The 26,652-nt window shown below is 40.5% G+C and overlaps 1 protein-coding gene across 5 annotated transcripts in view; it reads left to right on the forward strand.

Annotated features, from left to right (window-relative positions):
• The window catches only part of NUP93 (nucleoporin 93), a 118,855-nt gene that overhangs the window by 45,962 nt on the left and 46,241 nt on the right, over positions 1–26,652 (forward strand). Inside the window, exon 1 of one of the 5 annotated variants that reach the window (XM_063655173.1) lies at positions 10,957–11,294. The exons of the other annotated variants lie outside the window; for them this stretch is intronic. The gene's annotated coding sequence lies outside the window, so the exon portion shown is untranslated. Of the gene's footprint in view, positions 1–10,956; positions 11,295–26,652 lie in introns of those variants that run through there. 5 annotated transcript variants of the gene reach the window in all.

Raw genomic sequence — 26,652 nt, forward strand, 5'->3', positions numbered from 1 at the left:
TGCTTGATTTTAGAAATCATATGTGGGTAGTCCTATCAGTCACCAGATTAAGGTTTTTTTTTTTTTTTTTTTGAGACAGAGTCTCGCTCTGTTGCCCAGGCTGGACTGCAGTGGTGCGATCTCTGCTCATTGCAACCTCCACCTCCCAGGGTCAAGTGATCCTCCCACCTCAACCTCCCGAGTAGCTGGGACTACAGGCGCATGCCACCATGCCTGGCTAATTTTTTGTATTTTTGCTAGAGATGGGGTTTCACCATGTTACCCAGGTTGGTCTCAAACTTCTGAGCTCAAGCGATCCACCTACCTTGGCCTCCTAAAGTGCAGAGATCAGATGTGAGCCACCGCGCCCAGCCCGAATTAAGTTCTAATAATGTGTAGGTAGCTTCATAGGAACACTTCACCAGATTAAATGCTAAATGATAGTTTGCCAGGAAACACTACAGTTGGAAAAGGCTGATGACCATCTGGAGTTATGTAGACATTTCTAGAACTTCTGAATAATAATATTCAGCAATTTATAGGTTAATCAGTCATGTTGAGCACTTACTCTGTGCATGATGCTGTGTTAAGCACTCTAAGTAGATATAACATAGTCCCCATTCTTACTACAGTTTCAATGTTGTAGGTTTTCCTGAGGGAAACTGGCTACTTAAAATGCTCCAGTATCTTAAGGGTGTGAGATGGCAAAGTAGTAGAACTGGAAACGTTTTGGTCTCCTCAGTAGTTTTCTGGAGGACATAGTGTTAAGAAGCATGTTAATAAAACTGGACCATTGTTTTTAAAACCATTTGTGCATCCCTGCTGGAAGGCTGATGGAGAGAACAATATGGGGAAAGCAGATTTTAAAATCAGCCTGTTTTTCCAAAAAAAATTTTAGAATTGCAGATCCTCGTGCCCCTATTTTGAGATGAGGAGGGCACAGGTACAGCGATGAAAGCCCAACCCTGTATTTTATAGGGCCCCATAGACAAGGCCACCCCTCCCTTGCCATGGTTGTCTATCCTGACCTGAAGTAGGGGTGAAGAAAGGCAGGGGCCCCCTCACCTCTCTCATCCTTCATGTAGGACCAGTATCCCACAGGTCGTCACCGTAGTTGCTGTTTCAAATTCATTTTACTGTCATTTCTCATCATTTTTACTCTGGCTATTTTATAGTTTTTTTTTTCTTAAAGTTTATATCCTTGAATATACTTTTATTTGTTGGTGCCAGATTTTTTTTATTGCTTTGAGGAATGCTATTTTCAATTTTATAATAGGGATTGATGAAAAAATAGAATTTTGCCTTTAAGTTTTCTTCGTAGAAAACTTTGAGAAAGCTACATTTTATTTATGTCAGTGTGTAAAGTAAAATTATAACCTGATAATGAAAGAAATACAGTTTTTCCCCCTTGTTTAAATCGTTGAGGGTTGGATAATTTTAATAATCCTTTTCTTTCTGTTGAGGGGTCTTTTATTTTGTATTTTTCTTACCAGTATCTGGCCATATCACTGTTTTCCAGATAGTAGCACAAATAATAAATATTTGCAAAAACTATATAAAAATTAAGGTTTTAGTGTCTTTTCTTTAACATAATAGTAAAATTATGATGGACTCTGCTTTTAATAAGCAAATCCAAATCTGAATATCTAGATTTGTAAAAGAAACCTTGGGACAGTGTTCAGCTTTAGTGTTCCTTCAAATAACAGCTTCCCTGCTGAATTTAAAATAGAATTTGTTTAAAAGAATTCTATTTACAATCAACCTGGCAAGAAATACATCTGTTGTGAAAAGTACATTGGTAACAAGAATTAACAAGCTAGAAGCCGTTCTTGTGCAACCACCACCATCGCCCATGTAATGACTTAAAATTCCATGAAATCTGGGGCTCTAGCAGGCACCCATGCAATTTTTCTCAGTACGTGTCCCATAGTGCTGTGCCAAGAGCTCTCTCTGTAAAGAAACAAGAAAGCCAGGTCTTGGGCCCAAAGCCAGGACCTGGGCCAGAACCTGAGTTTGAGTCTCTCTGTGCCTGGAATTTTGTGGCTATGAATCCAATGAACATATATCTTATTATTTCATTTATTTTTTACTGTGGTAGAACTTCTTCACATATTCTACAAGTTCTTGCTGAAAGTCTCATTTGTTCCCTCTGTCTAAATACCAACGCTTAATAGATGCTGAGAGAGAGAGAGAGAGAGTGAGCTTGTGTGTGTGTGTGTGTGTGTGTGTGTGTGTGTGTGTGTGACAGAAACAGAGACAGACTGATAGGAAAAGAGCCTTTCCCATTTTGATTTTTAGAAATCTGGGAGGCTGCTTAAAACTGTAGTGAATTGCCCTGGAGAAATATCGAGGACTATACTTCCTCTTCCCATTTTAGCCTCTTCCCATTAATAATTGCTTTTATTGGGGAACTACTTGAAAACACACTTAAAATGGAAATCTTACTTCTGAAATTTCTTTCACCGAGGTGCATTTCGTATCTGGCCCACTTATAAACCCTGCTCTCACCCTTTTGGTTTATAGTCATATCAAAGGCAGAACTACCACTCTGGGGCAGCAGGAACTTATTAGCCGGGAAAGCTTACTTTTCCCTGTTGTTTCTTGACCCCTGGGGAGTCTAGTTTGTGTATCAGCAAGAGAGAATGAACTGTAATTTGTTTTAGTGCTAAATAAGGCTGTGCAGAAATCTTCTCTTTTTTTATTGACTGCCTAAATCTGGTGTTCCTCACTTAAAATAATATTCAGGATGAAATGTCTGCAATAAATTAGCAGATTGCTTTTTCATTCTCAGCTGACTAGTAAGGACAGATGAGCTGTGAATGCTATGCCACTGACTTTGGGTCAGGCCGTCTCATTTTCCCCGAACTTCCGTGGATCTAGTTGCATATAATGAGGAAGCCAACTTTGGGAATTGAATACTGTTGGTAATGATGCTTAGTCACAAAGAAGAGCTTAGTGCCTTGGCACATTGGCCAAGAACCGCCTTAGTATCTTACCACCTAAGGCTGGAATTATCTCAGGGAGCTGGAAAGATTTGAAAGAACAAGCAAAAGTAATATTTAGCTCCCCTTTAAGTATAACTGCCTGCATCTACCTGGGCAGGGCCTAGTAGACACTAATAAAAGTTAAGAAGTGGTTTTGTTCAGTGCCCATTAAGGACAACACTATGGAGATAATTCGAATAAATACAAATTCTGGATGCTGCCCTCTGGAAGTTTGTCTTCTATCTGGAGAGCCAACACCGACATTCCTGCAAGATCAAACTGTCCAAGCTGTGAAAAGTGACAGACAGACTGAATGAGAGTGACACAGGATTCTAAATGCCATGGGAATTCAGAGGCATGGAAGCGGTTAATAACAAGTGAATTCTGGGGTAGTTGGGAAAGACTCCCTGGAACAGATTGGCCTTGAAAAATGAAATGGGTTTAGCTTGCAGGAAGTGAAAGAAGAGTAATAACCTGACCAAAGTCAGGGAGGTAAGAAATGGAAGTTATGTGCTAAGAAGTAAAATCTGTCAGGGAAGGGCAGTCAAACATGGAAGGAGTGACTGCCAGGCAGTGGAGTGTAGGTGGTAGGTGTTGAAAGTTTCGGAGCAGGTAAATGTTGAGAAGAGGGAGGGCATGGCAGTGCTTATGGAAGTTGGTTTGGCCAGTGGAAGGATAGCTGCTAGATGACATTCAGAGGCAATTGTAGTAATACAGCTTTGAGGTGACAACAGCCAGGACCAATGTGGAAGCTGAGAAAACAGAGGAAAAAGATGTGTGAAGGACATTTGGGATAAAACATCTGCCACATGTGGTGCCTGATGGGCTTAAGAAGGATGTTCAGAAATTACGTGAGGTTTGGGGCAAGGAGAAGGATGGGTGCTTTTTGTTGAGGCTAAGGAATTGGAAGATTAACTAGATTGAGAGTTGAGATTTCATTTCCGTTTCTGATGTTCTGGTAAGCTATCACTGTGGAAATGCTCCTGAAGCATTTGGAGATGGGGTAAGAAAATTGCTCAGAAAACAGCTCCATACAGAATTTTCAAGAGCCACAGGCCTGGAGAGAAGAATTGTGGCAGTAGAAATGAATGTGTAATAGGAGAAATGTTTAGCAGGAGGCAAAGGGCCACGGTCTCAGTGAGGAGAAGAAGCCAGGAGGAGGTTGGTAGTGGTGGGGTGGAAAGGGAGCAGGGACCCAGCTATCCCAGCTATATCTCAGAAAGCTGGGAGTTTGCTCATAGAGGGAGTCATCACCCAGCCTCACCTGGCTTCCTTCTTTACTCTTAAAAGCACTTACCCACCAGTACTATTGATCTTCCCAGCAGCCTGGAGAACCTGGCAGAAGACAGAGCAGAGCCCAAGTATCTGTAAAAGTTTTTCTGGGTGAAGTCCTATATATGGTCACTGTACTGTAGAGCTCTACAGTTGTTCACTTGAATATTATTTTACCTGGCAATTATTATAGTTCTACTTGAACCACAAAAGTTCAATAGCTCCCTTTTCTAGACTGTAATCTCTACATTTGTTTAAGTGAGCCCACTTTAATCCCTTATATTGATGAATGCTGGACCCGTTAGTTTTTTGTTTTTTTTTTTTTTTATTATTATACTTTAGGTTTTATGTTACATGTGCGCAATGTGCAGGTAAGTTACATATGTATACATGTGCCATGCTGGTGCGCTGCACCCATTAACTCGTCATCTAGCATTAGGTATATCTCCCAATGCTATCCCTCCCCCCTCCCCCCACCCCACAACAGTCCCCGAAGTGTGATGTTCCCCTTCCTGTGTCAATGTGTTCTCATTGTTCAGTTCCCACCTATGAGTGAGAATATGCGGTGTTTGGTTTTTTGTTCATGTGATAGTTTACTGAGAATGATGATTTCCAGTTTCATCCATGTCCCTACAAAGGACATGAACTCATCATTTTTTATGGCTGCGTAGTATTCCATGGTGTATATGTGCCACATTTTCTTAATCCAGTCTATCATTGTTGGACATTTGGGTTGGTTCCAAGTCTTTGCTATTGTGAATAATGCTGCAATAAACATACGTGTGCATGTGTCTTTATAGCAGCATGATTTATAGTCCTTTGGGTATATACCCAGTAATGGGATGGCTGGGTCGAATGGAATTTCTAGTTCTAGATCCCTGAGGAATCGCCACACTGACTTCCACAAGGGTTGAACTAGTTTACAGTCCCACCAACAGTGTAAAAGTGTTCCTATTTCTCCACATCCTCTCCAGCACCTGTTGTTTCCTGACTTTTTAATGATTGCCATTCTAACTGGTGTGAGATGGTATCTCATTGTGGTTTTGATTTGCATTTCTCTGATGGCCAGTGATGGTGAGCATTTTTTCATGTGTTTTTTGGCTGCATAAATGTCTTCTTTTGAGAAGTGTCTGTTCATGTCCTTTGCCCACTTTTTGATGGGGTTGTTTGTTTTTTTCTTGTAAATTTGTTGGAGTTCATTGTAGATTCTGGATATTAGCCCTTTGTCAGATGAGTAGGTTGCGAAAATTTTCTCCCATTTTGTAGGTTGCCTGTTCACTCTGATGGTAGTTTCCTTTGCTGTGCAGAAGCTCTTGAGTTTAATTAGATCCCATTTGTCAATTTTGGCTTTTGTTGCCATTGCTTTTGGTGTTTTAGACATGAAGTCCTTGCCCATGCCTATGTCCTGAATGGTAATGCCTAGGTTTTCTTCTAGGGTTTTTATGGTTTTAGGTCTAACATTTAAGTCTTTAATCCATCTTGAATTGATTTTTGTATAAGGTGTAAGGAAGGGATCCAGTTTCAGCTTTCTGCATATGGCTAGCCAGTTTTCCCAGCACCATTTATTAAATAGGGAATCCTTTCCCCATTTCTTGTTTTTGTCAGGTTTGTCAAAGATCAGATAGTTGTAGATATGTGGCGTTATTTCTGACGGCTCTGTTCTGTTCCATTGATCTATATCTCTGTTTTGGTACCAGTACCATGCTGTTTTGGTTACTGTAGCCTTGTAGTATAGTTTGAAGTCAGGTAGCGTGATGCCTCCAGCTTTGTTCTTTTGGCTTAGGATTGACTTGGCGATGCGGGCTCTTTTTTGGTTCCATATGAACTTTAAAGTAGTTTTTTCCAATTCTGTGAAGAAAGTCATTGGTAGCTTGATGGGGATGGCATTGAATCTGTAAATTACCTTGGGAAGGATGGCCATTTTCATAATATTGATTCTTCCTACCCATGAGCATGGAATGTTCTTCCATTTGTTTGTATCCTCTTTTATTTCCTTGAGCAGTGGTTTGTAGTTCTCCTTGAAGAGGTCCTTCACATCCCTTGTAAGTTGGATTCCTAGGTATTTTATTCTCTTTGAAGCAATTGTGAATGGGAGTTCACTCATGATTTGGCTCTCTGTTTGTCTGTTATTGATGTATAAGAATGCCTGTGATTTTTGTACGTTGATTTTGTATCCTGAGACTTTGCTGAAGTTGCTTATCAGCTTAAGGAGATTTTGGGCTGAGACAGTGGGGTTTTCTAGATATACTATCATGTCATCTGCAAACAGGGACAATTTGACTTCCTCTTTTCCTAATTGAATACCCTTGATTTCCTTCTCCTGCCTAATTGCCCTGGCCAGAACTTCCAACACTATGTTGAATAGAAGTGGTGAGAGAGGGCATCCCTGTCTTGTGCCAGTTTTCAAAGGGAATGCTTCCAGTTTTTGCCCATTCAGTATGATATTGGCTGTGGGTTTGTCATAAATAGCTCTTATTATTTTGAGATACATCCCATCAATACCTAATTTATTGAGAGTTTTTAGCATGAAGGGTTGTTGAATTTTGTCAAAGGCCTTTTCTGCATCTATTGAGATAATCATGTGGTTTTTGTCTTTGGTTCTGTTTATATGCTGGATTACATTTATTGATTTGCGTATATTGAACCAGCCTTGCATCCCAGGGATGAAGCCCACTTGGTCATGGTGGATAAGCTTTTTGATATGCTGCTGGATTCTGTTTGCCAGTATTTTATTGAGGATTTTTGCATCAATGTTCATCAAGGATATTGGTCTAAAATTCTCTTTTTTTGTTGTGTCTCTGCCAGGCTTTGGTATCAGGATGATGCTGGCCTCATGAAATGAGTTAGGGAGGATTCCCTCTTTTTCTATTGATTGGAATAGTTTCAGAAGGAATGGTACCAGCTCCTCCTTGTACCTCTGGTAGAATTCGGCTGTGAACCCATCTGGTCCTGGACTTTTTTTGGTTGGTAAGCTATTGATTATTGCCACAATTTCAGCTCCTGTTATTGGTGTATTCAGAGATTCAACTTCTTCCTGGTTTAGTCTTGGGAGGGTGTATGTGTTGAGGAATTTATCCATTTCTTCTAGATTTTGTAGTTTATTTGCGTAGAGGTGTTTGTAATATTCTCTGATGGTAGTTTGTATTTCTGTGGGATCGGTGGTGATATCCCCTTTATCATTTTTTATTGCGTCTATTTGATTCTTCTCTCTTTTTTTCTTTATTAATCTTGCTAGCGGTCTATCAATTTTGTTGATCCTTTCAAAAAACCAGCTCCTGGATTCATTAATTTTTTGAAGGGTTTTTTGTTTCTCTATTTCCTTCAGTTCTGCTCTGATTTTAGTTATTTCTTGCCTTCTGCTAGCTTTTGAATGTGTTTGCTCTTGCTTTTCTAGTTCTTTTAATTGTGATGTTAGGGTGTCAATTTTGGATCTTTCCTGCTTTCTCTTGTGGGCATTTAGTGCTATAAATTTCCCTCTACACACTGCTTTGAATGCATCCCAGAGATTCTGGTATGTTGTGTCTTGGTTCTCGTTGGTTTCAAAGAACATCTTTATTTCTGCCTTCATTTCGTTATGTACCCAGTAGTCATTCAGGAGCAGGTTGTTCAGTTTCCACATAGTTGAGCGGTTTTGAGTGAGATTCTTAATCCTGAGTTCTAGCTTGATTGCACTGTGATCTGAGAGATAGTTTGTTATAATTTCTGTTCTTTTACATTTATTGAGGAGAGCTTTACTTCCAAGTATATGGTCAATTTTGGAATAGGTGTGGTGTGGTGCTGAAAAAAATGTATATTCTGTTGATTTGGGGTGGAGAGTTCTGTAGATGTCTATTAGGTCTGCTTGGTGCAGAGCTGAGTTCAATTCCTGGGTATCCTTGTTGACTTTCTGTCTCGTTGATCTGTCTAATGTTGACAGTGGGGTGTTAAAGTCTCCCATTATTAATGTGTGGGAGTCTAAGTCTCTTTGTAGGTCACTCAGGACTTGCTTTATGAATCTGGGTGCTCCTGTATTGGGTGCATATATATTTAGGATAGTTAGTTCTTCTTGTTGAATTAATCCCTTTACCATTATGTAATGGCCTTCTTTGTCTCTTTTGATCTTTGTTGGTTTAAAGTCTGTTTTATCAGAGACTAGGATTGCAACCCCTGCCTTTTTTTGTTTTCCATTTGCTTGGTAGATCTTCCTCCATCCTTTTATTTTGAGCCTATGTGTGTCTCTGCACGGACCCGTTAGTTTTTAACCCTTTTCTTTTTGCTTTAGTTTTTGGTGTCTAGGGTTATGTAAAGCCAGAATACAAAATTAAACAATGGACTACCAAATTTAGGAATAGATCACTTTATGTTCAGTTAGTGACAAATAAGTAGAGAAGCACCTCCTTTGTAAGGTGGCTTCTTTGTAGCATTTTTGTTGTGACCTCCTTACCTATTCAGGCATCTGGGGTCTGAAGGCAGGATAGTTAACACTTCTGCTCAGAGGTCCTTTCCAGCCAGCATATCTTGCAACTCCAAGCCAGCCACTTATCTAGTTTCCTTGGGATACTCGTAGATGGAGGAAGAAGGGGCTGAGCTGATTTAGAATTTATTCTAGCATAAAGAAATACCCTCTCAATTTATTTGTTGGCAATACTAAAGAGGAAAAACGTCTTAACTGACTCGGTGAGGTTTTTTTCAGTAAATAAAGAGGGTTTTCTTACTCCCCTGTAGTGAACCTCAGATGTATCCCTTGGGAACAGGTTTTACATCCGTGATATAGTTTGACTTTAACCACACTTGGGTCTTTGGGTTCTTTTCATCCCTAGGCAGAGACTCCTATTGCTGTATATCCACCATGCTCCAGTACAGTATTTATTTGATCAGAAACAAAAGAGTTTGCTTCTTGCACTGGTTCAGAGAGAGGTCCCCCAGGATTGTCTTTTGTTCAGTAATTGGAGCATAAGCTGAGCCTGGTTAATTTCAAAGCTACCCTCAACACACACGTTTCTCCCTCCTTCCTTGTGCAGTTTTCTCAGCTGTTAGTGGTACCTTGTATTGGGTCTGGAACAAAAAAAGCTTGATTGTTGAATGTTAGCTACAACTACTGTGACATCTGCTGTGGCACCACATAGCACTGTTGGTGCAGTTAATTTTAAGTTAGAGTAAGAAAACTAGAAAGCTCTTCAGCTTTACAGTGCTTGTTAACACATGCACCTCCAAATTATGCATTTGGTGTTATCACAATGAATAAAACAAAGGAAATCATGAGTTGATTTTTATGCTAGTAACATAAGTTCTTTCATTGTTATTCACTGTTCAGACACCAGTGTGTTCCTATGTTCATTCTTTTTAGTTTAGTTGGGGTTTTTTGTTTGCTTTTGTAAGGCAGAAATGTCTGAAACATCTCAACTCTGGGTATTTATTTAATTGGCAAAAGTTCTGATGTAAGAAATAAGTTCATTATATTTATTCTTTTAAAGGAACAATGTAAGTTGGTTTTGCTTCTTAAAATACAAAAATGATGATGGTAGAAGAGTAAGAACCGTCAGTAGTCAAATTCTGTATGCTAAATAGCCAAGTTAATATTTATATAAAAATACATCATGAAATTGGCAAATATTGTGTGTCTTTCAGGTTCTGCAGTATAGATGTTGGTTTTGCAACCAACAGATTGCAGTCTTAGGGTTTGTGGTTTTTGTTTTTGAGGAGAGAATCGTTCTATTTTCCTTTTGCAGTCTGCACCATGATGATGACCCATCACCTGACCAGCCTGACTTTAATCATCTGGTGCCTTGGTCTTAGCGTGGCTCTATCTTTGCTTTTTCACAAGCTTTCCTATAATTGTACAGTTGTTTGCTGCACTGAATTTCCTTTTTTGACAGTGAAAAACATGATAATATTTTAATGTAGTCTTTAATTTTCAGGTTATATGTTAAAACATGGAGGAAAAAAATCCCTTCCTGAGGAGCACTTTTAAAAATCATTGCAGTAGAATGGGAATATTCATTACTTACACATCATATATTTTCCCCTAAATGTTGTACAAAGAAGTGACAGTTGAGCTGAGCATATGTTAATAAAAGGTCTGCATTTTCCTGTGTCAGTGACAGTTTCATTGGCTGTATATTCCTGAAATGCAAATAACCTCTGTTCTTTTCAAAGCTATAATTAATCTGAATAGTTATTTAAACAGTATCAAAATCTTTTAACTACTAAGAGGCCAAACATTTAAGATGGCGAATTTACTGTTCTGCTTGAAGGACAGTACAATTGACAAGGGCACAATGATCCGAGATGCTTCTGTATGTTGTATCTACACATACTGTAGACTAAAATGGCAGAATCTGTCTGCTGCTGTATAAAATCTTTTAACTACCATTTATTTTAGCATCATGGCATGTGCAAATTCCTGCTGCTCAGTTAAGGGACCAGCTTCACAACTGGTGTTACAATCTGTGGCCACAGCACTGCATCACAATGCAGCAAATGCATTTTCCACATTAACCAAACATGACAGCTGAAGCGATTATTAACCATGCAAGATGTCGGAAGTCATCAAAAATTCACATCAGAGTAATTGCAGTGGTTTGGGTTGGGGAAAAAAAGTATCATAGCATTCCTTGCCTACATGTTGTCTCTCCCCCTCTTAAATCTTAACTTGGTACAGTCCGTTAACAATAAAATACCCTTCTGTAACCTATAAACTGTTACTCCCATCAGTTTGTGCTTTCAAACTGATGGCTGACTTCTCTGAATTTGTGTAGAGCACAACGAATGCTGTGCTCCGGGGGCTGCGGTGCACCCTTTTTAAAGGGACCCTGCAATCTCATTGTTTAATTTGACTCTTTAGTGCTTCAGTCACATCAGCACTTGCAGAGGGGTTGTTCTTTTCCTTTTTCTTCTTTCTCTCTTTTTCTCTTCTCTCTGTCCTTCTCCCCACCCCCATCCCTCAATTCAGGCAGTTTGGGGTGGGAAAAACTTGAGCACTGGTTCCGACAGAGCTCATCTCATATAAGAAGGTATGGAAGAGCTGCAGTGATCGACAGCATCGACCGTTCTGTAACTCCTTAAATTTGAGAGCTGCAGGTAGGATTGGCTGTGTTTTGTAAAGAAATTAAGACAAATGCACTCTGGTAAATAGAGTGGCAGCATGTTGTTGCAGTGCCTCTGAAAGACAAGGTCTTGGTTTGTTTGAAAATTTGAGATAAATTTGGAAGCAGTTAACTCATTTGAGAGAAGAAGTACTTGATTCTTCTGAGAATTGTTCAGATTTGTATCTTGCCATTCTAATATTTTTCTTTTAAAAATGTATTGGGTGGGGCAGCATTTGCTTAAATATTTAAATAGTTGGTTATTGGGATTTTTGTGAACTTCTTTAAGTAGCAAGTAGTGTGGTCTTTAGGATTTTTAAAGGAGATACATGTGAAGTGTAGAATTCTTGTATGAGGTGGAATATGAAAATAGAATTTATTTTATTTGCTAAAACCAGATCCTTCTTTGGGATTGCAGGTGAGAGTGAGTGAGTGTGTGTGTGTGTTTGTGTGTGTGTGTGTGTGTGTGTAGGATTCTTTAGGAATTCAGTCCTTTATATTTGGTGGTTAGGGAAAAAGTACTATTAGAGATTTTTTGAACTATCACAGGAAATGTTTTAGCATAAGGCTTGAAATGAGAAGAACTAAACAGTAACACCAAAGAGGAGGATTCCTGAGTATTTACTAAATATTGGCAATATAAATTGAGATGGTTCTTTTTTATTTCTTAAATTCAGCCTCAAAAGAGATAATAGGAGTCATTTAAGTATATTTCAAATTTTTGGCTAGAGAATATAATTTGTATAAGTGAAATGAAAACTTCCTAAGTCATGTAAGCATTATCTGGAGGGTGATAGAATTATAAATGTTGCCTGCAATACTTTTAATTCCTTGATTAATATCAAAGATACAATACATTTAATTCGGCATTAAAAAGCAGCTTGTTTGTTGTCTTCCCTTAAAAGCAACAACAAAATATGATGATGCATATGGCTTTTTATCCTAAGGAATGTATTTGTATTGTGGGACCTGTGGGGTCTGGACCTCTTTCTGAAGCATGTACTTGGAAATTGTTCACCCTAGTTGAGGGGTTTATTTCCTTTTGGAGGTGTGGGGACTTTCTTTACTCTTAACAATAGGAAGACTTGAGGAGCTCTCAATTGGGGAATAGAGGAGAGCTGCTCAGCAGAGGGAGAGGAACTGTGAGAATTCGGCTCCTCTTGGCATTGGAGTTCTGGATTTACCCATGACTAAGATTCCTTTGAAACTCTGACCCAGTGCAGCATTGCAAAGAATCGATTTCTGAGATGAGACAATGAGATGTGGTTTGCATTTTGTAAAGATGGAGGAAACCTCTAACACTGACCCTGTATGGGAGATGACTCAATTATCCATGCCTTGGTACAGTTGCAAATTATTTTCCTTTGTCTGAAGTGGGTGGATGCCAGCGCCTTCATCAGAGCTCCTTAATTTAATGTATGGAAAATGTCTCAGCCACCATTTTTAACAATTAGCTGTATCATGGTCGAGGTGAGCTGTATTCTGAAGGCAGCTGCAAGGCCATTTCATTTACATTAGGTTCCATGGCACAGGAGCTTTGTTACTGTAAAACTACGAAAATGAATTTGCACATTGTATAGAAGAGTTCTTTAGGAAGGTGGAGAATATTCCCAGAAAGAAAATGGAATTCTTTTGTCTACAGTAAGTATTTCTTGTACTCATATAGCGGGGAGAGGTTGAAAATTTGCTTTTGGTTGAATGTGCAAAATAGACTTTTAAATGAACGCTGCAAATATGAAAAGTGTAACGCAGAGGTTCTTGGATTTTATTTTTATGTATTTCTCAAAAACCAGGTGTGATATATATGCTTAAAATATAGGTTTTGTGAGTGATTTTAGCACATGATTTTAATTATTCATCAGTAATTTAAGTTAATGAGAAGTATGAATTTATCACTAGTCATGAATGGAAATGACACTTGAGAGGAAAAAGAAATCTGAATATGGTAAATCTAAAAGAGTTCAGGTTTCTTTTCACTGTCTTTTAAAAGCAGTCTGTTTTCCATTCCTGAAAAGAATTGCTGGATTTTAATTTTAGTGTCTTATTTTTGCTCTTGTTTTTTATGAAAATGCTTCCGGGTTAATGACCTGTAATAGCTGATTAAAATACACAAGAAACAAATGTTTTGACAAAACAAGATTTTTGTTTTCAAAGATCAATAGATTGAGGCTTTCACTCTCACTCATGGGGATAATTTTTAGTGCTTTCTACTTAATTAATAGTTGTGACTTCAAAGCTGCTTGTGTAAAACTCTTGTTTGTAATTGTAAGCTTATAAATCTTGATTCTTAAAATTAATTGGATTTGACCCGGCTTATTTCTTTGTTCCTTTATACTGTTACTAAGAGGAAACAAGTGGATTTTAACTTTGATGTGTGTTTCTTTTAAAGGCTGAAGAATTTTTATCTTTTAAACCCTGAAGAATTTATAGTGCGTGTATTTTATAGTAAACTTTACCATGAAGAATTTGCTCAACATGCTTTATTAGCTGTTTCAGGAGTTGAAGCTTCACAGAACTGGGTATCTGTTTATCCTACTCCTGTTTATCCTACTCACTGAGTGCTGTCTTCTCCAATTAATAGATGTTGGAGACTAGGGAGAAAATGATTTTCTTCACATCAGCCTTTTCATTGACATAGGAAGGTTCGGTTGTTGTAAGCCCTGGTTAGAATCCTACAAGATCCATAAATCTGTGGTGCAAATATTAACTTACGGAATAAGAGCCTAGATCTCAGCATAATTTTTTAATTATGGGGACAGCATTTAACATGTTTAAATATATGGTAGAATGCAAAGGGATTCTTTTCCTTTGGTTTTTATGAGGCTTGCACCTTGAAATGAAAGAGTTTTAGGTCAGCAAATTAGAACTCCATTTTAACTGCAGATTTGCTTGCATAAAATGTTTGGTTGGATGACATGGGGGGTGTCACAAAGCCTCCCTTTGAAATTTTTACAGTAAAACTTGGTTGAAGATCCTGGTCTTTTTTCCTTTTGCTGGCTTTACAGTAAGGCTAGGTATTAAGTATCCTGGGGGAGGTGGGAGAGACCCAGTTTCTTCCTATTTTCTTTGCCTCCACCATGGTCTACTCAAGTTTGGCTGCTCGGAAGAGGCTCTCCTTTCTGGTACTTGTAGGGGATTCCTGAACCTCTTCAATCTGGAAACTCTTCAGTTTTCTCATGAAATTTTAGCCTGGCTGATAGTGAAGAGTCAGGGATTGGTTCTTTTTGCAACAAAAAATGTATTTGTATCAAACCTTTGACTGCTCTGGCAGTACTGTAATGTGGATAAGCAAGCATGTCAGCCAGCTCGCTAGTAAACGTTCCGTGGTACTAAGATGGCAGAGAGGAAGGAGTAAAATGGCGTCACCAGGAACACTGTGATAAGGGGTGGACCGCACGAATTATTTTCTTTAAATTAAGTTTGAAGACACCTTTAGGAGCACTGCCTTGCCTATTTACAGCCACTTTTTATTGTTAGAAGATAAAAATTTTGAGATTTTCGAAGTAAAGATTTAATTAGCACTTATATGTAGATGGCTTCAAATGTTCCTTCTAAGAAATTGATGGCAAGTGTGGTTAAAATAGAATTTAAAGTACTTTGTATTAATACTTCTGAAATGCCTTGCCTTATGCTTTCTTTTTCTTTTTTAGCATAAAAATTTACTCCTTCCAACATAGGGTGAATTTTTAGAAAACAAAGGACAGTATGCTTCTCCTTTATGGTGAGGTGAAGTAGCATTCCTACGAAACTATGTTATTTGTCTGTGGTTTTCATTCTAGCTCTTTGTGGGTTTTAGTTATTTTATATATAAAATATGTATTTTGGCCACCTTCAAAAACAAAGCTTATTTTCTTTCTTTTGTGGTTCAAGGTATGGATTATTTTGCACGTGAACAGTAGTCGTAGTGGTAATGACAGTGTTGATTTCTCACCTGTTCCCACCTCTCATGAAGTTGGAGTTCTGGTGCTGGCCTTAGGGTTTAGTGCAATCAGCTCATGTTATATAGTTAAGTAAAGGAAGGCTTAACTGCAGTTAAATAACTTTCTCAAGGTCATACATCTGGAAAGCAGTTGATTTTGCCCTAAATCTGGACCACCTGACTCCTAATCTGTGCTGCGCTGTGTCTCTGTCTGTATCTGACTCCATTTCTTTCTCTGCCAGCTTGCTGGTGACTGATTGATCTAATGGATTGAGCTTTCAGCAAAGTCTGTCTTGTCTTTGCCTTAGCAACCTAACTCACAGAGATGTTCCTTTTCAGCTGTGCCAGAAATTACTTACTGAGCTGTGCTTGGAGTCTTCCTGGGCCTATGTTGAAGATGATAAGCATTTATAAACAAACATTTAAAAATAAACTCTATCTTGCAAGTTGAGCTTTTGGATCCATTGTGTTGGCTCGGCATGAACGGTGAAATCTCCTGGGATGGGCAGAGTTGTTAAATTCATGCGCTGTAAGCTAGGATGGAGCCAGGCATTCTGACATGTCCTTTCAGCGGGTCACGACCTCTTTAACTCTCGGTGTGAGGGGTCCTGCAGGGCAGAGTCTCCCTTTCTCCTCCCAGTAAGGATGAGCTAGGTGAAAGGTTTTAGCTCCCTGTCAGTTTCAGGCAATTTGTATTTGAATAATGGTCTTACCATCTCTCTTTCTGTTGCCTGTATTTGCCACTCCAGCTAAGCAGTGTTTCCAGTTTTCCATACCTGTGGTGATAGTGGTGAGTGTTGCATTCTGCAGTATTCCTCAGCTCTGACAGGGTAAAGTCACAATGTTTCCAAACTTAATTAAGGTTTTAGAGAGTGTGAAATCACCAATACTGTTAACAAAGGAATACCTTGACGAATTCCATTTAAGAGAATGTGAAATTACAAAAGGGAAGGTTTGTTTGTTTTAGTAGTCTCCAAACAAATCCATTTTTGAAGAAAGAATGAATAAGAAGAAACTGCAGCAAAACCAGAGCTCCCTTTTCTGTGACAGATCTGTGATGATTGGTGCTCCAATCCCATCAGCATAAGCATTGCTGCATAGCAGGAGGAGCTGTGATTTTCAACTGCAGTGTAAATGACTGACACTGTATACCAGCAGGGAAATGTGAGACTTGGTTCCCAAACATTGTCCTGACTAACAGCGCTCCTTGTGCTTGCTAAGTAGAACTCGAGGCTTAATCCTGAGCGCTGTAGAAACCAGCCTGGCAAAGCTGCTCAGCTCCTACCTGACAGACTGCGAGACACACCCTCTGCTATCCTTTCCTGCTTGTGGTCCCCAAATCTTGCTTTTGTTTCTTTTTTCCAAAGGGAAAAAGACACTAGATATGACAAAGCTGGGGATCTGTGTGTGTGCTTTAAATAGTAAAGAATTGCTTTAGTGGGTTCCTGTAGGGTGGGTTTCGGGAGCTGTGGGAAGGAATGCTGGTCATGATAAAGGCCATTACTGATGCATTCCCATTTTATACTGCAGTGCGGTTTTAGCATCCAGAGTCCTTTGGATGTGGATTAATGCATTTCCAAGGTGGAAATCAGTTCCCTAAAGACATATTGAAACATTTTTTGTCATCCCTGAATGTATCTTCCTTATCTTATCTTGCCCATCACCTTAGTGTGACTATGAGATTAATATTTTTTAGATCTATTTATACCTTGGGTGAGGAGAGGGCTCTGCTGCTGCTCTTTGAAGCCAGACATACTGTGACACACTGTTAATATTCCATTTGCGAAGCTAGATTGAACCATTTTCTCCTCCGAATCCTCTCTTTTCTTGTGTCTCCAAAGTTTAGCCCTAACCTTTATGGAGTGGTTGAGGGAAGGGGATAAAATGTTCACAGTTATCCCTGCTTTCTCTCCTGGGGTTACCTCAGCAGTCTGACAGCAGTTGGCTGGCTGCTCTCCCTCCCCCACTTGACTTCTGTCGGTCCTGCTTCCCCTACCCTCCCAGGAGAGGAGAGAGAGGATGGCCAGCAGAGGCCCTTCCACCACAGCCTGGCACATCCTGCTGCATCACGGCCCTTCTCACTAGGACACGGGCTCTGGCCTGATTTTCTGGAGGTGGTAAAGTAGCAGTACAGAGCAGTCAATTCCTTTCCCTATCCGTCTTGTGACTTCCAAAGGAAAGTTGCTTCTACAACCCTAAAAGGGTAGCATAGGGCTTTGCTGGATTTTGGAGAAGAGGGAGGTTCTGCTGAGAAGCATTTTTTCCATTAGTGCCTGGGTGGCCATCATTTATATTATGCCCTTAACTTGTTTCCACTCCATACGGAGTCTCAGAGCCCTTTAGTAACTGAGCTGGAAGGACTGCTTCCTGGGATGACCAGAGAGAGAAGTGCAAATAACAGAAATGCCCCAGGGCCCCTGAAAGGGGGCAGAACTGGCTTTGCAGTAGTAGCACGGAGATTTAAATGGCCATCATAGGAATGCCCTTAACCTTGGCCTTCCTCCCCAAGTGCAGCAACAGATGCGCTAGCAGCCCCAGCTTGATACCGTGGTGTAGGTATCAGAAGAGCCATCTAGTAGTTATGTGCCTACATTGTGTTGACAAGGGAGATGTGTCATGCATCTCTGGTCTCCTCAGTACCCCACCACAGGAATGGCATGTCCCCATTATTGCAGATGACTTTCCCTGTAGCTTTCCCCTCTGGGTCATGGTGAATCCCACCTCTTATTTTATTTATTTATTTTTTTACCCAATGCTTAAATCTTTGAAGTTGGGTTTTTGTTGTGTGATAATTTTTTTTTTCTTTTTTGGGAGGTGGAGGGGTGGTAATAGGTAGGGTCTGCAAAAGGCATTTGGATAGACTTACGTTAGTGTCTCTAAGGCCTGTGGCTTTCCCAGAAGGCAAAGGTGCAGATGGAGTTATATCACAGCTGTAATGGCATGCCCCTGAAGGGACCAAGCATGCCAGCACACTTGGGCTAAAGTGTTGCCTGTAAAGCCCTTTGCTGGTCCAGGAGGAGGCATTGCCCAGTGCCATCTGTTGTCAGGTTTTGAATCACCTTATGCACATTCAATTCTCTTTAACCTGTGAGAACTTATAGACCATTCTGAAAACCAATTTAAATCATGGGGGCAAGTAATTTGTTTTGCCTTAATGGACACAAATCCATCACATAATTGTGTGAACCTTTTTTTAGCCCAATAGCAGAAACCATGTACAAAATGGGACCCAGCAGTCTGACAGTGACAGATGGCCTGGTGCCCACACAGTGCCATGTTATATCGCCAAGGTCTGCCACCTGTGGCTCCAGAGCTGCCTGCAGCAGTGATGGATCTGCCGAGCTGGCAAATGGTGGAACTCCACAGCCACTCTTACAGCGTCTGCTGCCACCTGCTGAATGAGAGCAGCTAGGCTTTTGCATAAATGCACAGCAAGAAATCATATAACAGCATTAAAAACATATTACAGTTGGCGAATGTCAGCTCTGCCCGCTTAGCACTGCTTTCTGCAGGGTTATTTTTGAAGTTATATATGCAATCTGTGAACAAACAATTTAAAGTATTAAAATTTTTGTAGAAAACAAGCAGTGGGGCCAGGTGCAGTGGCTCACGCCTGTCCTGCACTTTGGGAGGCCGAGGCAGGTGGATCACCTAAGGTCAGGAGTTCGAGACCAGCCTGGCCAACATGATGAAAACCCGTCTCTACTAAAAATATAAAAACTTAGCTGGGCGTGGTGGCGTGCGCCTGTAATCCCAGCTACTCAGGAGGCTGAGGCAGGTGAATTGCTTGAACCCGGGAGGCAGAGGTTGCAGTGAGCTGAGATGGTGCCACTGCACTCCAGCCTGGGCAACAAGAGCAAAACTCCATCTCAAAACAAAACAAAACAAAAAAACAAGCAGTGGGACTTTAAATATCTGAGTTGGAGAATAAAGCCTGGACTTTTGCTGTTCAGTCTGTATTCCTTGCAGAAGGAAATTCAGTTTCTCATGGGCCTTATAAGCTGACGTTTTATGTATTCTTATTTTATTGCAGTAATAGTGGTCTAATGAAATAACCAAACATGCTATAAACCCTTATGGAAGTTCACCCAAATCTTGAAACTGCTCAAATTTAAAAATTTCTTTGTTCATTTTCTGGGCTTTATCAGTAATGAACATCTCTTTGCACTTGAAAAAATCCCTGAGGCACTCTCCGTGTAGGCACCACAAAAGGGAGCTAATGAAAAGCGAGTCCACACCATCTGATAAGCCCAGAGGCTCTCCAGGTACTGGTAGGATTTCTGTTGTGCTCATCTGAAAACAGTATCTTATTTCATCCTTCCTCATTTTCTCCATAAGTAGTTTTTTATCTTTGTACTAATTTTATCCAAGAGAAGTTTTTAGAAGAGGTCATTCGTTTGTTCAGAAATTGGCAAGAAGGTTTGGGAGAGGTTCAGGGAGTATTTTACTTAGAATGAGCTGAAGCAAAGTAATGGTACAACTTACATTCCTGTCTTCTTAGAATGTGGATACTTCTCCATTGCACTAACTAAAGTACTAACTTTAGTACTAACTGAATACTTAATAGTATTCCAATACTTATTGGAATTCTTGTTTTATCTTGGAGCAGATCCTTTATTGATTAATTTTTAACTGCTTTATTATATTTTCTTTCCTCCTTCATTGCTTTCTAGCTGTTGCTTGTGTCTTAGCAATGGTTTTTCAACAACAATGACCATTCCTGATGCCACTGCTCATTTTGTGTTGATGTTATTTTGATTTGGAATGTTGGCTGCAGATTTCCTATTAATTTGTATGTATTGTACATATTAAAATGAGAGATGATACATGATTTTTGTAGCACCCGGCACCTATTTTTGTGTCATACCAGATACCTTCTGGTAAATGTTCAGCCTGCTGTAGATGCCTCACTTTTACATTTTGATATGGTGGATTGCTGGTTGGTCTGTTTAATGGAAAGAGACATGAGATAGTCTCTTGTGTTTTGAAGGCCATGAAAACATGACTATTGCTTTGTAAGCCCAAATTAGACTCTTGTTTATTTATTTTAACAGGAAATTTTTATGTTCATCAATTCAGACTATGTAACTGTCCAACTGTCCAATCACTTATCTGCTATAGGTGGGAAGGACAGAACTGTGAAAGAACAAATGTGAGCACTTTTTTGCCATCTGACTTTCCTGGCCAAGGTGGATACTGAATTTTTTTTTTTCACAAAGACTCTTATTTATTGTAGTTTTCACTTTTGAGAACAAATAAGCGAAGAGAATTGGGCCATTTGGCAAAAACAAACATCCTTTTGCTCGCTCCCTTTTTCTATGGTAGGAATTAGCTGCCGTATGTATTCTGAAACCCAGAGTCTGCATGATAGGTAAAAATAAGGCAGTTTCATGCCTTTCTTGACCTGAGCCATTTAAGAGCCACCTTGGCTGCCAGGTCCTTGAAATGTGACTACATGTTCCTTAGGAGAATCAAGTTAACCTCGATGTTACGTTCTGGGTTGTTCTTTGCCAGGATACATTGCAAGGCAGCGAAGCACTTTCTCTGTCAAAGATGGAACACATGACTGGAGATACTGCTTGGGCAGATGTGTGGCATTTATTGTTCTACAACAATAATAGTAGCACTATTTTGAAACACTATGGTGTTGACCTCTAAAGCAATGAGTTCAAGCTTTTAGACTGTGACTCATACACACATACAATTACATATATATAATTGAAACAAAAGTTTCACAAATCAGTACCCATACCACATATCTCTGTTGCATTTATTTTATTAAAAAATGCTGATTGGGCCAGATTTGGCAAGAATGTATAATCCCAGCTACTCCAGAGACTTAGGTGGGAGGATCACTTGAACACAAGAGTTTGAGGCTGCAGTGAGCTGTGATTGTGCCACTTGTTTCCAGCCTGGGCAACAGGGCGAGACCCCATCTCTTAAAAAACAAAAAACAAACAAAAAAACAAAAAACTGGTTGATTTCATGACCCAGTTATGAGTTCTGATTCATATTTTGAAAACCACTGTTCTAAAGGAATGGCAAAAACTTGACATTTGTTGTTTCATTTCTTATATATGTATGGGGGGGAGGAATAAATGTGCAAACATAAAATACCAGTTTATCTCACCTTGATTTGCTATGATGAGAGATAGCATGGAGAGTGGAAAAGGGAAAATAAGGGATCACAAAATTTGGGTTCTGAGTCTGAACTTTGCTGTGTACGAACTGGGTCATCTGGACATAGAACCCCACAGAGCTTTTAAGTTAGTAGAGGCTCAAGAAACCATTTTGTACAGCTCACTCAACTTTTAAATCTCTATTAAGGATATACTTCAAAGTATGATCCAGTTAAGTAGTATTGAGAGACAGTAGCTTTGGGTTAAAAATGAGGTCTAGAACCAGATGTGTGTAACACACTTATACCTGGCACAAAGTAATCACCATTTAAGTGTTAGCTATTATTAGTATGCCATACGTATTCTCTGACCCTCAACTTTATTGTTTGTAAAGAGTAGCCTGATGATGAAAACAAATTTAAGGAAATTTTACTCTCCTCCTGGGTTCCGTCCTTTTAGAGAGAGAAATTTTTTCTTGATTTTTGCTGTTTAGAGGTTTACTCTTCCCTAAGTATCTCAGAAATAGTTGGTCTTGAGAGCCGGAACTATGTTTGAATGTTGCCTCTGCCTCTTCCTGGTCGGGAATTCTTGCTCAAGTTAGTTAAATGTGGAAATCTCAGCTTCTTACCTGTAAAATGGGGCCGGGGAGGGCGGTAGGGGAGAGTGGGATGATCATGTCTGTTCTTTCATATTGTTAAAGGATTAGCAATAATGTCTTTGAATTGCCTAGAGCAGTGTCTGGCCCTTAATTGTTTCCTGAATGGTGGCTATTATGTGTTATAGAAAGCTGGAAACCAAAACACATTTGAGGAGCCAGTTAGGCAAGGGTCTGTTTCAGCACCCTGGCAGTGAGGAGCAGTACACAGATGGGGAAGTCAGGAGGAGCTTGTTTACCTAGCTGGCCTGCAGATGTTTTGGGGGGTGTTCTTTATTGAGCTGACCCACAGCAGAAGGATCAGATGGGGGACTGTGAGCAATTACAAGTGCTTGTTGATGGGAATGAAGGGATAGTAGTGATGGGGAGCTCTGAGGGTCATCATTAGATGCTGGCATCTACCAGCGGGAGGTGAACTGTTGGGCCTTTTCTGTGCTCAGGGGGCATCTCAGTGGCAGGGAGCCAGTTAATCCTTCACGTTCCAGCTCCCTTCTCCAGAGAACTCATTTTCCCGTAAGCTATACGAGTACATCTCCTGGGTGAGGCATGAGAGGCATCTCACAGGAGAAGGAGTTTGGAGAGAAAGGAAACACATGGGTAGGGAAGGGAAGTCAGGAGATCTGTGGGGGACCTGGACTGAGGCAGGTATGGTTCTGCCCAACTTTTTAGTTCTTTAATTCCAGTGGGCTGTTACTTTTCCTTGAGGTGTGGGTTATTTGAAAGAAACTAACTGCCACTAGATGGCACACAGATCCCAGCAGTATTCTGATGTATAAATTACTATTTTATACTTTGGGAGGCTGAGGCGGGCAGATCACGATGTCAGGAGTTCGCGACCAGCCTGACCAATATGGTGACACCCTGTCTCTACTAAAAATACAAAAATTAGCTGGGCGTGGTGGCATGTGCCTGTAGTCCCAGCTACTCAGGAGGCTGAGGAGGCAGAAGAATCGCTTGAACCCGGGAGGCAGAGGTGCAGGGAGCCGAGATCACGCCACTGCACTCTAGCCTGGGTGGCAGAGCGAGACTCCGTCTCTAGATAGATAGATAGATAGATAGATAGATAGATAGATAGATGTATTATTATTTTAAAAAATATTTTGAAAAGACAGACCACATGTGTTTTTTAAAATAAAATATGATGTATAACCTATTTAACACTTCATTTTAGAAAGGAAGAAAAGATGAAAAATTAAAATTCAAAATCTATTTTGTGGGCTCAGTTTGTGCTTAGGCCCAGTTTTTTAAGTATATAATGGTTAATGGTCTTTGTTTATATGTGGGTGAGGTTTGACTCACACACACACACGCTTCGTTTAATTTATTGAGAGTTGTAAAATGTAGCTTTATAGTAAATATTTTAAAGACCAGAGTAATCTATCCCAAAGCAATAATGTCTTTTTTTTCTTCTGTTTCATTCTTACTTGAAATTTCATCTCTCAGAAATTTGGGAATTGCATTTCTTGCAGAATATTATTTTGCTTTTCAACAAATGTGGTCATTGCTTTGCATTTGTGTTGTAAGTGTGTGTGTGACAGAGAGAGAGAGAGAGAGATGTGAACATGGGTGTCATTAAAAGAATGGAATAGGCTGGGCGCGGTGGCTCACGCCTGTAATCCCAGCACTTTGGGAGGCCGAGGCGGGTGGATCACGAGGTCGGGAGATCGAGACCATCCTGGCTAACACGGTGAAACCCCGTCTCTCCTAAAAATACAAAAAATTAGCCGGACGTGGTTGCAGGCGCCTGTAGTCCCAGCTACTCGGGAGGCTGAGGCAGGAGAATGGCCTGAACCCGGGAGGTGGAGCTTGCAGTGAGCCAAGATCGCGCCATTGCACTCCAGCCTGGGCGACAGAGCGAGACTCCGTCTCAAAAAAAAAAAAAAAAAAAAAAGAATGGGATAGGCTGGTCATTATTGACTGGGAAGAACAGAAGAAGCCCAGAAAAGGAATATGACAGAACACCAGACTTAACCCAGGTCCCTCCCCTCCCCACAACCAAAACGAAAATGTTAGACCAGGCTTTGTGAGGCAGTGGTAATCCCCCCCCAACCCCCAAACGTAGCTTGTTTGGACAATCAGCAGCATAGCGGCAGCCACAAAAAGGTGCCACGGAGCAGAATCCATGCCTACTCATTGTTTCGGAGCATTAGTCTTTGATAATAGTTTCATAGCTTTGTTTGTGAACTGTGACACTAAAGCCTTTAGCTTTAGCCACATTGGAGACCACTAATGAAAATGTGTTTATACTAAAGGTTTGTTGACTTGACATAATCATTTGCTGTGAAAGGTACAAACAAGGCCCATTAAAATCTGCCATTATTTTGTGTCTGGGTCCCCTGTGATAGCCAAAAGCAGGTAGGTGGTGACCAGCTGCCCCCTTCTGAATGAACCGTGTGGGTTCCTAGCTTTATGTGCTCTGGTTTATTGATGTCATTACATTAGGCAAATGACCGATGCCATTCCCCATCCTACCCCCGTTATCAGTATATGTATTTGGAGAGTCTTCATGTTGTGTCCTCAGAGCGGCCTGAGAGGCTGTGCTGGAGGAGTCTTTTTATTTTTATTTTTATTTTTATTTTTATTTTTATTTTTTGAGATGGAGTCTCTGTCACCCAGGCTGGAGTGCAGTGGCGTGATCTCAGCTCACTGCAACCTTTGCCTCCCTGGTTCAAGCGATTCTCCTGCCTTAGCCTCCCGAGTAGCTGGGATTATAGGCGCCCGCCACCACGGCTGGCTAATTTTTGTATTTTTAGTAGAGACAGGGTTTCACCATGCTGGCCAGGATGGTCTCAAACTCCTGACTTCAAGTGATCCACCCGCCTTGGCCTCCCAAAGTGCTGTGATTACAGGCATGAGCCACCGCGCTTGGCCATGGAGTCTTTAAGAGGGAACTATTTCCTGGGCTGCTGGTCATTGTTCCTGTCCATCCCAGTGCACTGCCCAGGTTTTTGGGGTGTGACAGCACGTGTTGGGGAGACATAGGCCAATACATAAGGAATCTGGGAAATCTATAATTAGTAATGTTTTATTTAAATGTATATCCCCAATATTATCCTGCCTCCCAACCTGCCTCCGCTACCTTCTTAAAAAGACTGAACAGAATACACTAATGTGCCACATAATGATGTTTTTGTCAAGGACAAACCCAAATATGCAACAGTGGTCCCATAAGATTACAATACCATATTTTTATTGTAACTTGTCTATAATTAGATACACAGATACTTACCATTGTGTTACAGTTGCCTGTAGTATTCAGTACAGTAACATGCCATACAGGTTGGTAGCCTGGGAGCAACAAGTTAAACCATATGCAGCTTGGTGTAGTAGGCTGTACCATCTAGGTTTGTGTAAGTATATTCTATGATGTTCACACAATGATGAAATCGCCTAGTAGGAGCCTTTCTCTGAATGTATCCCTGTTATTAAGTGATGCATGACTATATACTAAAACATTACAGTTGTTAAATTATAAAATGATCAAAAACTAATTAACCATTTCCAATGCAAGAAAACGATTGTGTTTTAATTTAGCTTGTCATTTGAAAAGCTTTTGCCAAATTCTACTTTGTATTACATTTTCCCAAAGTTGCTTTAAAAAGCAAAAACAGAGCTGGGCGCGGTGGTTCACACCTGTAATCCTAGCACTTTGGGAGGCCAAGGCGGTTGGATCACAAGGTCAAGAGATCGAGATCATCCTGGCCAACATGGTGAAACCCCATCTCTACTAAGAATACAAAAATTAGCTGGGGGTGGTGGCACGCGCCTGTAGTCGCAGTTACTCAGGAGGCTGAGGCAGGATAATCACTTGAACCCAGGAGGCAGAGGTTGCAGTAAGCCGAGTTGGCGCCACTGCACTCCAGCCTGGCAACAGAGCGAGACTCCGTCTCAAAAAAAAAGCAAAAACACGAGGCTGGGTGCGGTGGCTTACACCGGTAATCCCAGCACTTTGGGAGGCAGATCACTCGTGGTCGAGCCAACGTGTTGTCCTCATCATGGCCAACATGGTGAAACCCTGTCTCTACTAAAAATACAAAAACTAGCTGGGTGTGATGGTGCACGCTTGTAATCCCAGCTACTTGGGAGGCTGAGGCAGGAGGATCGCTTGAACCTAGGAGGCCGAGTTTACAGTGAGCTGAGATTGTGCCACTGCATTCCAGCCTGGGTGACAGAGTGATTTTAGACATGTATAAATGCACCAGTAGTGACATGCTTGTACCTTGCATTGGAGTATAGGTGGATCTGATGTGTAAGGTAACCTGAGTTCTTCATATTACAACTAAGACTTTGATCTCTATATGTCAATTGATGGGTCATCTTGTTCCTACTCAGCCCCCCACCAGCCCAAGCTATGGAAAAGAAACTGCACCCTTGTATGAAGAGCAAGGTGTTGGCAGGGAAGTGCACTCTGTATATCTGTCTGTCTGCAACTGTGGCTGTCAGAATAATGTCTCAGCCCTTTTCCTGTCGGATCTCGGCTGAAGCAAATAAGGACAATGAACAGCAGCAAAGAGGTCATCCTGGGCATCTCTTTCACTAATGGAAGTCACCAACAGATCTAAATCTAATCGATTCTAATAATAGAGCTACATGTATTGAGCCTGGGGTCAATAACTTGATTACATTATCTTATTTTTTTTACAAACAAGTAAGCTGAGGT

The sequence above is a fragment of the Pongo pygmaeus genome, chromosome 18 (genome assembly GCF_028885625.2).
Source record: "Pongo pygmaeus isolate AG05252 chromosome 18, NHGRI_mPonPyg2-v2.0_pri, whole genome shotgun sequence".
Taxonomy (NCBI): Eukaryota; Metazoa; Chordata; class Mammalia; order Primates; family Hominidae; genus Pongo; species Pongo pygmaeus.